This window comes from Agelaius phoeniceus, chromosome Z (genome assembly GCF_051311805.1).
Source record: "Agelaius phoeniceus isolate bAgePho1 chromosome Z, bAgePho1.hap1, whole genome shotgun sequence".
In the NCBI taxonomy this organism is placed as follows: Eukaryota; Metazoa; Chordata; class Aves; order Passeriformes; family Icteridae; genus Agelaius; species Agelaius phoeniceus.
The window spans coordinates 16,286,591-16,300,247 of record NC_135303.1 but is presented as its reverse complement, the minus strand read 5'-3'; positions in this window follow the sequence as shown (position 1 = coordinate 16,300,247).

Below are 13,657 nucleotides of genomic sequence, written 5' to 3'. Positions count from 1 at the left end.
GCCTGACCACTCTGCCAGTGAAAAAATTTTTGTGATACCAAGTTTGAACTTCCCCATGAACAACTTATGACCATTTCCTTCAAGAAAATCTCCTGCTGTGTGTGTACTGCTGAAGGCTTTTGGGTTTGACTCATAGTAATGCATTTGCACTATTTATTAGTTAATTACTGAATTGTTTGTGTGTATATCTTGTAGCCCAAAATTTCAGAACTCCGTGTGGTGACTCGCTATGGCCTAAGAGTGGCAAAGGGACTGAGGTTTGACATGGGGTTTGGATGCCATCCAGTACATGTAGGATTGAAGTTAAATGCAGGTAAACCCAGAAATGTTAGACCTTTCTGATACTGCCTTACAGTACTGGATCCACAGATAATGAATGTTCTGAAAACCAAGCACACCAAAAAGCCAGGCAGATGACAATGGCCTACCTTCTTGCCTTTTTGTTGCTCTGTCCTGTACATCTGCAACCCTTCACTATATGAACATCAGGGCTATGAATCATGGGCTCTAAAGCAAACCATGATCCCACAGCACAGGAAGGGAAGTCACTCTCTTACAACTCTATAAAAATACCTGAAAGGAGGTTGTGGGAGTTGGTCTCTTCTGCCAGAAGTCCCCAAATAGCAGGAGATTTTCTTGAAGGAAGTTTTTCTGTATTGCGATGAACTGAAAGGTTATTTAGAAAAATAACCTATAGGAAAAATCCCTTCAGTAAGATCTTATTTTTCTCTGACCTGCTGTTTTGCTTTATGCTGTGATAAAAGAAACTTCTTTGTAATGACAAATGCAGCTCTGTTAGATCTGACCGAAGTGGCCAAAAAAGACAAGGAAAAGTGAAACACAGCAAGAACATCTACTTTCTCTGAAACACTTTCTCAGGCTTTACCAAGTTGAAGTTAATGGACTATCAGAGGCAAACATGGTTTCTAGGTGTTTTGGGATTCAAACAATGGATTTGTCTTTCCAATTAATGAATCTGCCTGGCTTCTTTTGAATCCATCTACATTTTTGGCATCTGCAGTATCCCACAGCAAGTAGCTTCAGAACTCAGAGCTTAGAGCAAGCTCCTCTTGCTTATTTGAGGCAAGCTTCCTATTAACCCTATTTTATTTCTCTTAGTTCTCTCACTGAAAAATAGCACCACACAATCCTTATCCAACCTGGGTTCCCTCCTCCCTTGCCCCCTCCTTTTGATTTTCTAGTTCTTCAGTATGGGTAAAATTAAAACAGAAGTAGTTGAAAATATGACCTCGTATAGGGAAAGAAAAATTTCTACCCATTCAGAGTAGATATGGATATGTATAAACACTGAACAGTGTAGTTACTCTTTTTAATGAAATTAAAAATATTTACAATTTCTTTATGTTTTGAATGCTTTCATGAATGTTATACATTATGAAATCGGCAGCTAAATTTATAAGAAAATTTAACAACGATTTATTAGATCCTTAACAAAAATAGAATTTCAAAAAACCACCGCAGCCAAGGCAGCGTCAACCCCAGGTGCTGGCACTGGGTGAACCGAGATCCAACCAACAAAGTGTCAGCATCTCCCCAGTGGTTCACCCCGACTGCTTCACGCCGCTAGCTAATATACAGTTTATTCTGCCTGAGGCAGAAATGACCAAACGTTCCTTTGTGTCTCTTCACATGTAGAACTGGGGCCATACATGAGCAGAAATAGACAAAGGTAAGTCCAGGTGTCCAGACGGATGTCTGAGCACTCCGGATGTCTGAGCACTTGGGCAGAGCCTGCATTCGCATGTAGCAGAGTGGTGCCGGTGCTTGAGTGTGGTAGATGCAATCTTCCCAGGTGCAGGTCCTCGTGAGGGGCTTAGGCATTCCAAGGAAGTCAGCACTCGTGGTCCAGGAAGATTTCATTCATAGTTAACAGACTTGATATTATCTTAACGTTGTCCGGGAACTACTTGAATAAACATAAGACTCTGCTCCCAGCCAGGGTGGTCAAAGACATACCTTAGATTCTACAATATTTTATACATATATAGCATGAATTATCTCTACCACATACTACAATGAAGAACCATGAAGTCTGATTATTTCTTGAGTTGTGTGCAGCTTGGGATAACTGCCAACACCAGAGAGTAAGTTCCTATCTGCATCATCCTCTTAGTTAGTAAACTAACTATTAACCTGGGAAGAAAACACAGGCAAACCTCCTGGAGCTCTATGTTAGTTTTGAGAATATCTTAAAAAAACCCAAAGCAAAACAAAATAAAACCCACAACCCCCCCCCCCCCCCCCAAAACCCATAAAAAATTCACAAAGTAGCAAAGTGAAGGCAACTAAGTTAAATGGTTGTTTTCAGGTACTTCATGAACTAACAATTACCACTTCTGGATTAAAAAGCAAAAGGCTATTCAGAGTGTATTAGCCTTTTGTCTATAATATACCCTTGCTTGTCAAACTCCAAAATCTCAATTCCATTTCAATGCAGAGAGACCATTTCAAAACAACATTGTTTTCCTTTGGAAATTATATTAATCAGAGCTTTGGATGAGATCTGGGCATGGGTGGACAGGTCTTCAGGTTGTGCTGACCCTCTGAAATGCAGAGACTGTGCTTTCGCAGGTTCTTTTCAATATATGGAGCCATTAGCAGTAAATGAACAACCTCATCTGTGATGTCAGGACCAAAGCACTCTTTCTATCCCTCATCATATAGGGTGAGCTGGCAGCTGGTGAAGTGTGCTTGGCTTTGGATTGCCATCGTGGAGCATCTCTGTTGCAAAAGCGTGACCTGGCCTTAAACACTTAAACAGGCAGAAAAAATGCTGAGAGTCTGAGTTGCTTATTGTGTTCTCTGTTTTGCACACACATTTAAATGTCCATATAATTTAATGGGATCTCTTATATTGTTTGCAGACTCCGTAACTTCTCTGAGGCTCTGTACAAACTTTTAAAAGCATATTCAATGTTAATGCTCAAGTACTGTAAAGTGAATGCAGGGGACTGATAAATTATATGTGACATTTATTATGCTACATTCTGTGCTGACCCAGAGCTAATGGAAATTACAGAGTATTGTTTGCCTGTATTTGTTCCCATTAAGAGTACTTGTTCTCAGTGGCTCTTTGGGCTGCTCACCTTATCTATTTATCTGTTTAGTGGCTTGAGCTGCTTGAAGTCTTTCTAACTCTCATGATCAGTTCCACTTCTGTAAGGACAAATACACAAGGGGGATCACAGTCAGAGGAAAGATGTGTGCTCATGTCTTCACAAATAATTGGATGGGTGAAGGTATGTGTGTTTAACGACTTGCAGTGGGGTCTTAATGCCTCTACTGACTTTGGGCAGCAGGTTTGCTGCAGAGGTCAGAGAGTTTGGCTCCTGAGACAGACAAGTGGGTCTGCATGAGCCTGAACTTCGTAACTTTGGGGTAGAACAGGAGGTTTAAGGGGGGATATGGAGTAGGTGGTTCAGGAAGGCTGTACCTCAGCCAAAGGGGAAAGGCAGAGGCAACATGCAGCCAGGAGCTCAGGATAAAAGGAGGCTGTGCCCTCCGAAACCCTGAGAGAGAAAACCCCACGGCCATGTGCCCCGGTGGACTTCCTTCCTTTATTCAAATAAAGGTGAAGGACTCCTCTGTCCCCTTTTTGGACATAAACCCTAATGTTTGTGGATTTTCCTGACAAAAAGAAGGAACAAAGTTGCAAAAAAGAAGGAAGAAAAGCTTGCAGTTAAGACAGGGGTTGCAGAAAAGCTGAGTTTTCTTTTGTTCCATGTAAAACTAGAACGGAAAGATGTCAGTTCTTTTCTCAGATCTGTCACCATCTCTCAGTGCCTTAAATAAAACTGTAATGTATTCCTGAGTTCCTTCATCAATGAACCAGTGCTCAGTGTGTCACTGTCACCAGGAATTCAAGGAATTTTTTTTAAATGAGCAAAATAAAGTGGCAGACTAGAAGGAAATATCTTTCTCAATATGCAAGCAATACTGAGGCACATAAAGTTTGTGGCCTGCTCTGTGCCAGAGTGTCATACTGTGCTTATACACATCTTGTTAGAACAGTTACATTTAGCTTTTGCAAAACCTTTCCAGCAGTTGGACTTCCATAACTGCCAGAATGATTGAGTAGTTTGGATGCTTTCCAAGGCTCATCCTTCTCCCAGTAACCTATATTGTTTAAGATCAAGTATGTCAGAGACAAAAATATTCCCTAGCAATGCCTGTTACAGGAATTGCTGGAAACATCACTGGAAGTGACTCAAACTAGAGAATATAGTTTGTTGCAAATTTATATTGGCAGCTCTTGATCATGAGTGTCAAGTTTAGTCATATTAAGCCTGAACAATTTTCATGTCTGGCCTTCTGAATTATGAACAGGGAAATAATCTCTTGATGGCAGGTGGTTAAAAGACTGCCATCTATCTCAAGCATGTGGGAAGAACATAAAAAAATATTGAAACTCTACAAAGATTCTTCAACAAAGGAGTGTGGGTGGTCAGCCCCTTCTATTGAATGGGGCACTTTTCATCCTTGTGGTGAATGAGGTGTGTGAGGAGTGTGGTCCTCAACTCTGAATTGACACAAAGGCAGAAACAAGTATTTTTGATGTTTGGTGATGACTTGAAAAAAAAGTTCTTGAATATTTGCTCACATCATTCTGTCCCTGTGCAGTGACCTTACCTTTACTACCTCCAGCCTAGAAGAGCCTCAGGGGAAAAATTCTTATATTTTGGTGGAGTCTTTAGGAGCAATTACTTAGTCTTGAAAATGTCCAGACATTCTTCCTCTGTGGTAAGCATCATCATGTTTTAATAATGATATTTTTATTACACTTTCTAGCTACGTGGAGGAATTGGATTTCTTCGTAAAAGCTAATGACTTCACCATTGCTGACATAGGAAAGGGAAATCTGATGTAGGCTTTAGTGGACATGGACGTCAGGCTTCATCTGTGACACTGAATGCATTCACTACAATAGGAAATAGCAGAGGGAAGAGAGGTGGGCACACTTCTGCAAGTGAAGGCTCTTCAGGTTTATAAAACAAATGTTGAATTTTTTTTCTTCATTTTTGCAATCAATATACTAATTTTTACTTTTTTTTAAGACACAAATGATCTATATGCTGTCTGCACTATATTAGCTGATTCTTGTTATGTGTTCACAGATTAAAATCTGTCCAGTATATTTTTTAAACTGTAAGATTTTACTTTGTATCTTCAAATGAAGAGACTTCACCAGCTGCAAGGCAGCAAAGATATGCAGCCATGTCTTTGCAGCCTCACTGTCCTTTGCCTTTATCTTTTTTAGGCTAGGAGACATTTTCAGCAAGTCTGCTATCTCATGGTCTTAATTTTTTTTTTTTTTTTTTTTTTTGTAATTTCACATGGTAAATTATTTGATGCCTGCTGGGAATAAAATTCCATACTAGCTAATGCTGCTACAGAAGGAGCATGTGCTATATCGGTAATAGCAATGATGTGAGCACTAACTGTGAGCACAACAGCTTTTCAGGAAGTTAAGAAGGCTTGGGATGCAAAAATGTAAATTCACTGCAGATTTACATATTTTAATGATAAAACATATGTGATAATTTAATCAGGAGATTCTGGGTGGAGGAATGGGGGGCAGGGGAAGCACATGTTCATAGCATCTCACTGGTGATACTCTCCTTATGCTGCCAGAAGGCAACAGATAGTTTTGACCTACCATTTAATGAGAAAATGTGATGCCACTAGAGGATAATTTTGTAACTAACATATATTCCTTAGCATCCTTCTGCTTTCATCTGCTAGTTTGCATTCTGGTTATAAAATTTTTGGATATATTGTAAGACCTTTGAGAGCAAGTGGGGGATACTGACATGTGGAACATACTCTCAGCCACTGGAAGTTGGCTGGAGCCACTGATGCCCAACAAGTTTAAATTTGGTCGGTCATAGTATTTGTTTGAGGCCCCTGGTTAATATTTCCCTCCTATCCTATGGGTCATCACAGCAGTCTCAGCACCAGTGTCCATACACAACCTCTCCATCCTCCCTCAAAAAAGTTTTCCTTCCCTCTGCCAGCACTAATTGTTTTCTGTCACTTGCAATGGTCTGTTTCTCATGCCTCCTCAGCCAATTTCCAGTTTGTACCTATTTATTCTGCAGAACAGTAGCCTCCTAAATTAAAATGTGGTCCGCATATTCTGGATACAGCACACTAAATCACTAAATTGGGTATTGTTGCACAGGGATCCTTATTTTCAATAGTAAGTGTAGATGATTCAGACTTAGATGCAGTTCTTCTTTTGCCTACTGGTTATTCTTTTCATGGAGAAATCAAACCTCCATGTACTTCCAAGTGTGTGAACTATACTGATAGTTCATAGATGCATTTTAACATATTAGACTACTAATAATTAATTCTTGTTGTGGGGAATATCTCACTAGCAAACATCCCATAAGGTGCAGACCCAGTCCCTGGAGTTTTTCTTCTTTAAAATTTGTATGAGGTCTTGCTGCTGCAATCCTGTTTAAGGATTGACAGTGCTTTCAGTTTAAAATCACAATTTTTAAAGAATTCAGTATGCAAACGTGATTGTGGCAGAAAATTGTAGTACCTACAGATGACTTAGGCAGAGGGCCTTCTTCTTTTCTTGGCTCTGGGGCTTTTTAAAAAAATATACACCTATCTGAACCTTTGCCGTTTCTTTCAGCTTAAGAAAATATGATAGAAACTGCTGGTTGGGAAGGATGCTTTCTGTGGCCTATGAGAAAAGTTTGCAGTTTGTGTAGCTGCAATTTTAAACAACCTGCATTTTTTAGGAAGTTGGCAGGGAAGTTTAGATGGCCCAATGGCATGGAAATAACGCTGTTTCATCAAAATTTAAAATTTTTTGCTAATGGAGGCCACAACCTAAGCTTGTATTCACCAATCCACTTAGACTTTTACTTGGTTCAGCAAGATGTACATGTGGGCTTAATTTCCTGTAAAATCTATTGCATGAATTGAAGCCCATTTTTTACACCTTGTTCAGTAAAGATGCTAGATGTAGAATAAGAGCCTCTTCCAGGATGAGAATGCAGTGTGAGCTGGAGCTGAAAAGAGGAGAACCTGCCTGTTCTTGGTGTGGTACCTGCTGATTAGACAGCTGTAATCAGCCAGGAGGAAGTTTGCTGATTGCTTGCTCCTGCACTAAAGACTTCAAAAGACACATTTCTGGGATTAACAGTTCATGACAAAATCACCTGTGACCACAAGGGAGGGGACCTGAGAGCCCAGAGTGCACTCCCAGCATCCTGTATATCGGGTCATGGTCCAAATTCACCAGAAACCAATTCTTGTTGTTTGGGCAGATCAGCCCAAACAGATCAGCTCCTGTGCTGCCCTGGCTAGGCTGAAAGCAGATAAGCTTGTTTACAAGAGCTGGTCACATGTGTTTATGAGTCTGAGCATGACTTATGTGTACACCATCTACACATGTCACATCGGCGTAAGTCCATGGCAACCAATCCCACTGATATGAGTGGGACCAGGCATTCTGCCTCCTGCTTGCCTTCCTCTAATTTGTCACAGGAACATGTTGAATATAGGATGTTTTAAAAGTTTAAAGCTGCTTAAAGCTCTTTGTTCTGTGTTGCTCGTCTGGCTGTCATACCTTCATTCTGCTTTTCTCTTCTCATTTGTAGCCTTTGGCAGAGTCTATTTCTAGATGCATCATTTTAGTAGAAAATTTATGCTGTTGCTGTGGGAGTGATTCTCTGGTTCAGTGGGAGAAAAAGAGAAGGGTTTTTCTCTGAAAATCTATCACTAGTTTAGTATCAGTGGTATAACCTGTACCCTTGAAAATAAATACGTTGTGGTCAGTTGATTTCTAGAGGAAAAGCACTCCTTTAGGTGGTCTTAAATGATGATTTGTTTTGTTTTTTTTTTTAATTGAGAGCAAAGTTTGTGCTGAAATTATTTGGGTTTCTCAAGATCTAATAACAATATTAGAATTCTGCAGAAGTCATTGTAGGAGGGTAAACCAGCATGTTGTTCTACAGAAGTGCTGTGTTCTTGACCAAGTCACTGAGTATTCACTGATCCAAACTGAAACAGCAGGAAGATTAGATCCTTTAAAAGAAGCTGATATTAAATGCAACATGCATTTAAAAACTTAATCTGAAAATTGCTTATTGACCTGGTCAAGTTATGTATAGAATAAAGACAATCTTACAGATCTCAGTGATCTGTTTTTCACCAGACCCAGCTTCATTGTTTGGTTTAAACATTTCGCACATATCACAGGGCCTCTCTTATAAAAGTTCTGGGTTTGGCAGTTTAGACTGAAGTTTGTAGGTTTGAAAACAGCGTCCTGTATAGAATTGAGTGAATAGATGTAAAGTCAAGGTACCCTGAATTTCATTACTCTATTGGTCTTGGTTTTCTCCTCTAACAACAGGATGAGGATGATTCATGTGGCCTGAAAATTAATTTTATTATTTTTCTAGAACACCTATTCCATGTCATGCAGTTAGTCAAAATGCACATAGGCTACTGTAGGAATTATTTTTGATAAAAAAAATGTACACAATACATAAGGATACAGGCAGAACTTATTTGGAATAGTTATACTAGCAGTTACTGTGCCTGAAAATGGTAAATATGGCTTGGCCAAACTTTGAACTTCTGTCTTCCTTTAATTTGCAAATTTTTTAACCAGAAAACTGTTTTTCCTGTGGCAGAGCACAGGTGAGACTTCTGAAGATTAGTACAAGGAGAAATATTCAATTGAAATGCTGGTTTCTGAGAGAAGTGGCTCTCATTGATGTCAGAGGAACTCAGGCCTTTCTCTAATAATTTTAAAGTTTAGCTCGAAAATATTGTACACTTTTATGAGCAGAGTAACAGAACAGAGATATAGATGATCCATGTAGTTTCCAAAGTATTTTATCAGTCTCCTACTTAATACCTGTAAATCTATTGAGAAAAATAATATTTGAGGATGTGGTATTTATGGTGATGCTGCAGCATCCACTTCACTCAGCTTTCCTCATGACTATTCTGTGATTCTATGACAAGGTGCTAAATTGGCTGTGTTACTCTTAAACTCTAGATGTCATCACTTCTGGAAAATCTTCACACCTTCAGAGCACTTACCCTCCTGCTTTTTATTACTTCCACTCATTTGAACTCATTTGAACATGACAGTGGCTGATGCAGGCTTTCTTGGTCTTTCTTGTCATGACCTGCTAAATGGATTTCCTGCCGATATCCTGTCAGGAAAGAAATGGCTGCAAGTTCTACCCAAAAGCATGGTGTGTTTTGCCATGTTTTGCCATGCTGCATGACTATGAAAAATGTGGAAAGCCATAGCCAAGATAAATGTACAAAACAGATGGTTCTTCACTTTCCTGTCTTTTAGGCTTTACATTGTTAGCAACCGAGGAGTTTGGGATTTTGGTTTTGTTTGGTTTTTTTCTGTTTGTTTGGGTGGCCATTTTTTTTGTTTGTTGTTGTTGTCTGTGCTTCTCTGTCATAAAACTGGGGACTACCTTCTCCAAAGGAAAAAAAGAAAAGCTCAATAGGAATCCAGTGTACTCAGAGCTAAACTTGGTAAACAATTCCCCAAAACTGAAGAAGAAATTAATTCATTTCATTTGGAAGAAATAAAATGTTTTCTACAGGTACTTTTGAAGTAAAATATTCTGCTTAAAAACTGATTTTTGTTGTTCTAAAAGTTCTATTGAAAAAGTTAACCCAATCTGAGTCTGATGAAGAATTTTGTTTACGTGAAATAAGTCACTTGCCTTTTACTGCAAGACCCAAAAATACTGATTGTAAGTTGCCTTAAATAAATTAGTGTGGGATTTAACCAACCAACCAGGGAGTCTCCTGCAGAGCCAAAGATGAAACACACACACAAGTCTTCACTCTGGTGAGGAGCAAAGAGACTCTTTCTTGTTTTCACTCATTTCAGGTTGAAGGTACTTCTTTCCAAGTCAGTCAGAGAAACATAATGAGCTCTGCTATTCCTCATCTCACTTTGATAGCTCACATTTCCTTCCCCGTGTGAGTTAAGATGCTTATCTATGTAACTGCTGACATTTTGTACCAGTATCTGCTAAAAATCCTAGGGAAATAGGAAAGTGGCAAGTAAAATGGAAGCAGTCTTGTGTGATTATTTTCTGGAAATCTTTTGTAGAAAAAGATTAGCTGGTAAACAGACCTAGCTTTATCAGTGCACTGATAATGCTGGTGTTGTAAAAACCCCATCATTTTCCAAATCGGGGTCAAACTGTTGACCCTGAAGGTGGACTGATGGCAAATTTTCTCCAAGGTGTCTGATGTCTGACCAGATATTTCTTTCACTTTCAGTTGCCAATAGGCTTAGAGATCATTGGCATTGCATAAGTATAAACCAATGTTTGTTTCTGATCTATTATTAAAACCATACAAATAATTGTTCAGCCTTTAACTGGACAGAAAAAAAAAAAAAAAGTGCCGAAAGCCCCTAGCTAAGACCCAGAAGGTGTGAGGAACATACAGCAAGAATAGCTTGGAGAGTGCTTAGAGGCTTAGAGTGCTTAATGTTTTAGTTTGTTTGTTTCCATACACTAATTAGTGATTTTACTATTGCCTTCCTATACAAGAGTTCTATGGAAGTAGGAGGTATTGTCTTCAAGTGCAAAAAGCTTTCTGTACATCTACAGTAATCATGTACAGATCAGCATTCAAATTATACATGGTTTTTTACCTATACCTACCTTGTCATGTACTCTTCTGAAGGCTGAAGGATTATTTATGTCCTCTTAGTGAACTTAGCTTTACTGCAAAGACTGGTCCATCACAGGATAGGATTTGTTTTAATTTATTGTATTTTGAATATAAGCAAAAAATGGACAGATCCATTTGAGCATTATTCTGATTGATGATCATAGCATTTGATTTAGTGAAGAAATTTTCACCGAAATCAATGTTCAATATTTCACTGATTGCATTTCAGTTCAGATTTTTTTAAAAATAGGTATGTAATACTACTTAAGGAAATCAGGATGTCCTTAAAATTTTACTGGCAACAAGAGGAATTATGAGTCTTTTCAAAGTGATTTATATGAGTCAGATGTTGCCAAGGCTTTTAGGTACACTTCATAAATCAGGGGTCTAAACAATGGTGAGAGTATTTACAGTACCAAACTACTGTGTGAAAAAATAAGCAAGAAGAACTGTTTACATAAGTAATTAAACTGCTCTACATTTCACTTTGCTTTAGATTTACTGAATTGGAGTTTGCAAGGCAGGGTTTTGGTGGAGAGGAAGGTGATGGAATCAATTCCAGCCTGTTCAAAGGCAGACTTGCTGCTGGCTGAGTGAGAAGTAACACCTCTGGGGTAGCATTGCAAAGAGCAGGGAAAAAAGTCCTGCACAACAGAGACAGGAGTCCAAGGAGAGGAGGGAGGCTGTGTGAGATAAACAGCCCTACAGACACCAAGGTCAGTGGAGAGGGAGGGCAGGAACTGCTGCAGGCAGAAGCAGATTCCTCTGCAGCCCATGGTGCAGCCCATGTGGGGCAGCAGCTGTGACCCTGCAGCCCGTGGAGATCCGTGGTGGATCAGAGAGCACCTGCAGCCCATGGAGACCTCACACTGGAGCTAGTGGATGTGCTCAAAAGAGGCTGTGACTCCATGGGAAGCCAGTGCTGGAGCAAGCTCCTGACAGGATTTCATGATCACCTGGGGGCCCTATGCTGAGTTTCTGAAGGGTTGCACCCTAAGGAAGGGACTCAGACTGGAGCAGTTTGTGAAGAACTGCAGTCCATGGAAAGGACTTGCCCTGGAGAAGTTCATGGAGGGCTCTCCTACATGGGAAGGGACCCCATGCTGGAGCAGGGAAAGCGAATTGGGGGTCCAGCCCCTGAGGAGGGAGGAGTGGCAGAGGCATGTCCTTAAGTGACCACAGCCCCCACTTATCCTCCTGCAGCACCAGTGGGGAGGAGACAGAGAAAAATTGACTAAAATTAAGAAGGAAGGAGCTGGAGGGAAGGTGTTTTAAATTGAATCTATTTTACCTGTCATGGAAACTGCTGAGTGACCTCTCCCTATGCTTATCTTGCCCCAAGAGCTTTTCCTTGTATTTTCTTTCCCCTGCACCAGTGAGGAAGGTGGCAATAGAGCAGCTTGGGCAGGCACCAGCCAGGGCTAACCCACCACACTGGCTGAGGTCATAATGGAATACACAGATGGAAACTCTCAAATACCATCTCTACACATGGTATCCAACTCACTTTACTAGGAATTCTACCTGAATACCTTATATTCTACGTGTAATCTTGTTCAATTTTAGCTGGAATGCAGTAGTTGAAGGGATGAGTATAGTAATAAAATAATACATTTGTTCAGTCTGCAAATGTGATCATCATTGTTAATTCCTACCAAGGTAATTACTGAGGGGTACAAGATTTTAAAAATTTAGCCAAGCAAGAATTTAGACAAAGTGAAGTGTAGCTGATTTTCTTAAAGTGCAAATAAAACTTCTATCTTGTGCTTGGAAATGCATAATTTTATTGGTGTAACATGTTTGAATATATATATGTGTATTGTGCAGAGAAGAAATTGCAATGCTGTGACTTGGAAATACTGACTTTTTTTGCCTTGGAGGGATTCAGATTTTTCTGTTTTACAAGATGTAGCATATCTTGTATGAAAGTATAATCTCATATGATCTTGAGTCATGAGTGAATCTATTAGGTATTTTCAATGTTTCCAAGTTTTTTATGAAAACTGCAGAAATTTTCTATGCTCTGTGTACATATGCCTTCAGTCAGTGGGTCTAATGATACTGAGTTGCTGAATAATTGGTGGCACCTTGCATTTCACCAGCAGCTTAGTGTAAGGTATCCCTGTGTACACCCTTTCATTGCAATAACTATTTTTGAGTTGTAATAAATACAGAGTAAAAATCTTTATGTGTGTGCTACCAGAGAGCAGAAGAGCTGCTGAAAGTCTTCCTTTTACCTAATAGAAACTCTTCTTGTCCTTGAAAGTTAAATTAGTTGCAGGGAATTTTAAAGAAACAAAATGAAAAAATCCTGGAATTATATGGAGAAAGTTGAGCACAGTGAGGAAAGTTTTATCCTTGAGCTCCAGCAAGAACTGTTGAAGAGTGAAGCAGTTACCTGAGAGCTTTATGTCTGCATGGAAGCAACCTCATGCAGGCCTGAAATAGGCACCACATTTAGGTGAGACAAAGTGAGTTAGAATTTGTGTTTTCCTCCTCCTCTCTTCTACATTTGTCCACAGATAAGCTTATGAACATTACGTCCTGGGGCACAGATGCCCTTCTCCTGTGTCAGTGAAATATTGTTAGAGGTAGTAAGGCCATATGAATCCAGAGACTCAAGGGCCTCGTAAAAGAACAAAACCCCCAAAACACAGACATTCAGTCTAGAGGGGAGTAAATGGAGTAATTATTCTCTGAAATACTCACACACAGGCATATTCACTCCTTTGGAATTTCTGCATAAGCATTTCCCACAACTGCTCTCTCATTTTGAGATCCCTCAACAAAAGCATCAGGTCTGTCTCTTGAAATTATTGCCTTCATGGAGACCAAAGGCACTAGTCCTGGAGCTAAACACAAAACTAAATAGTTAACCTTTACTTTTGAATTGGATATTTTTCTAATACCTGGATTTTTTTTCCAGAGTTAGATCTTTTCTAGAACC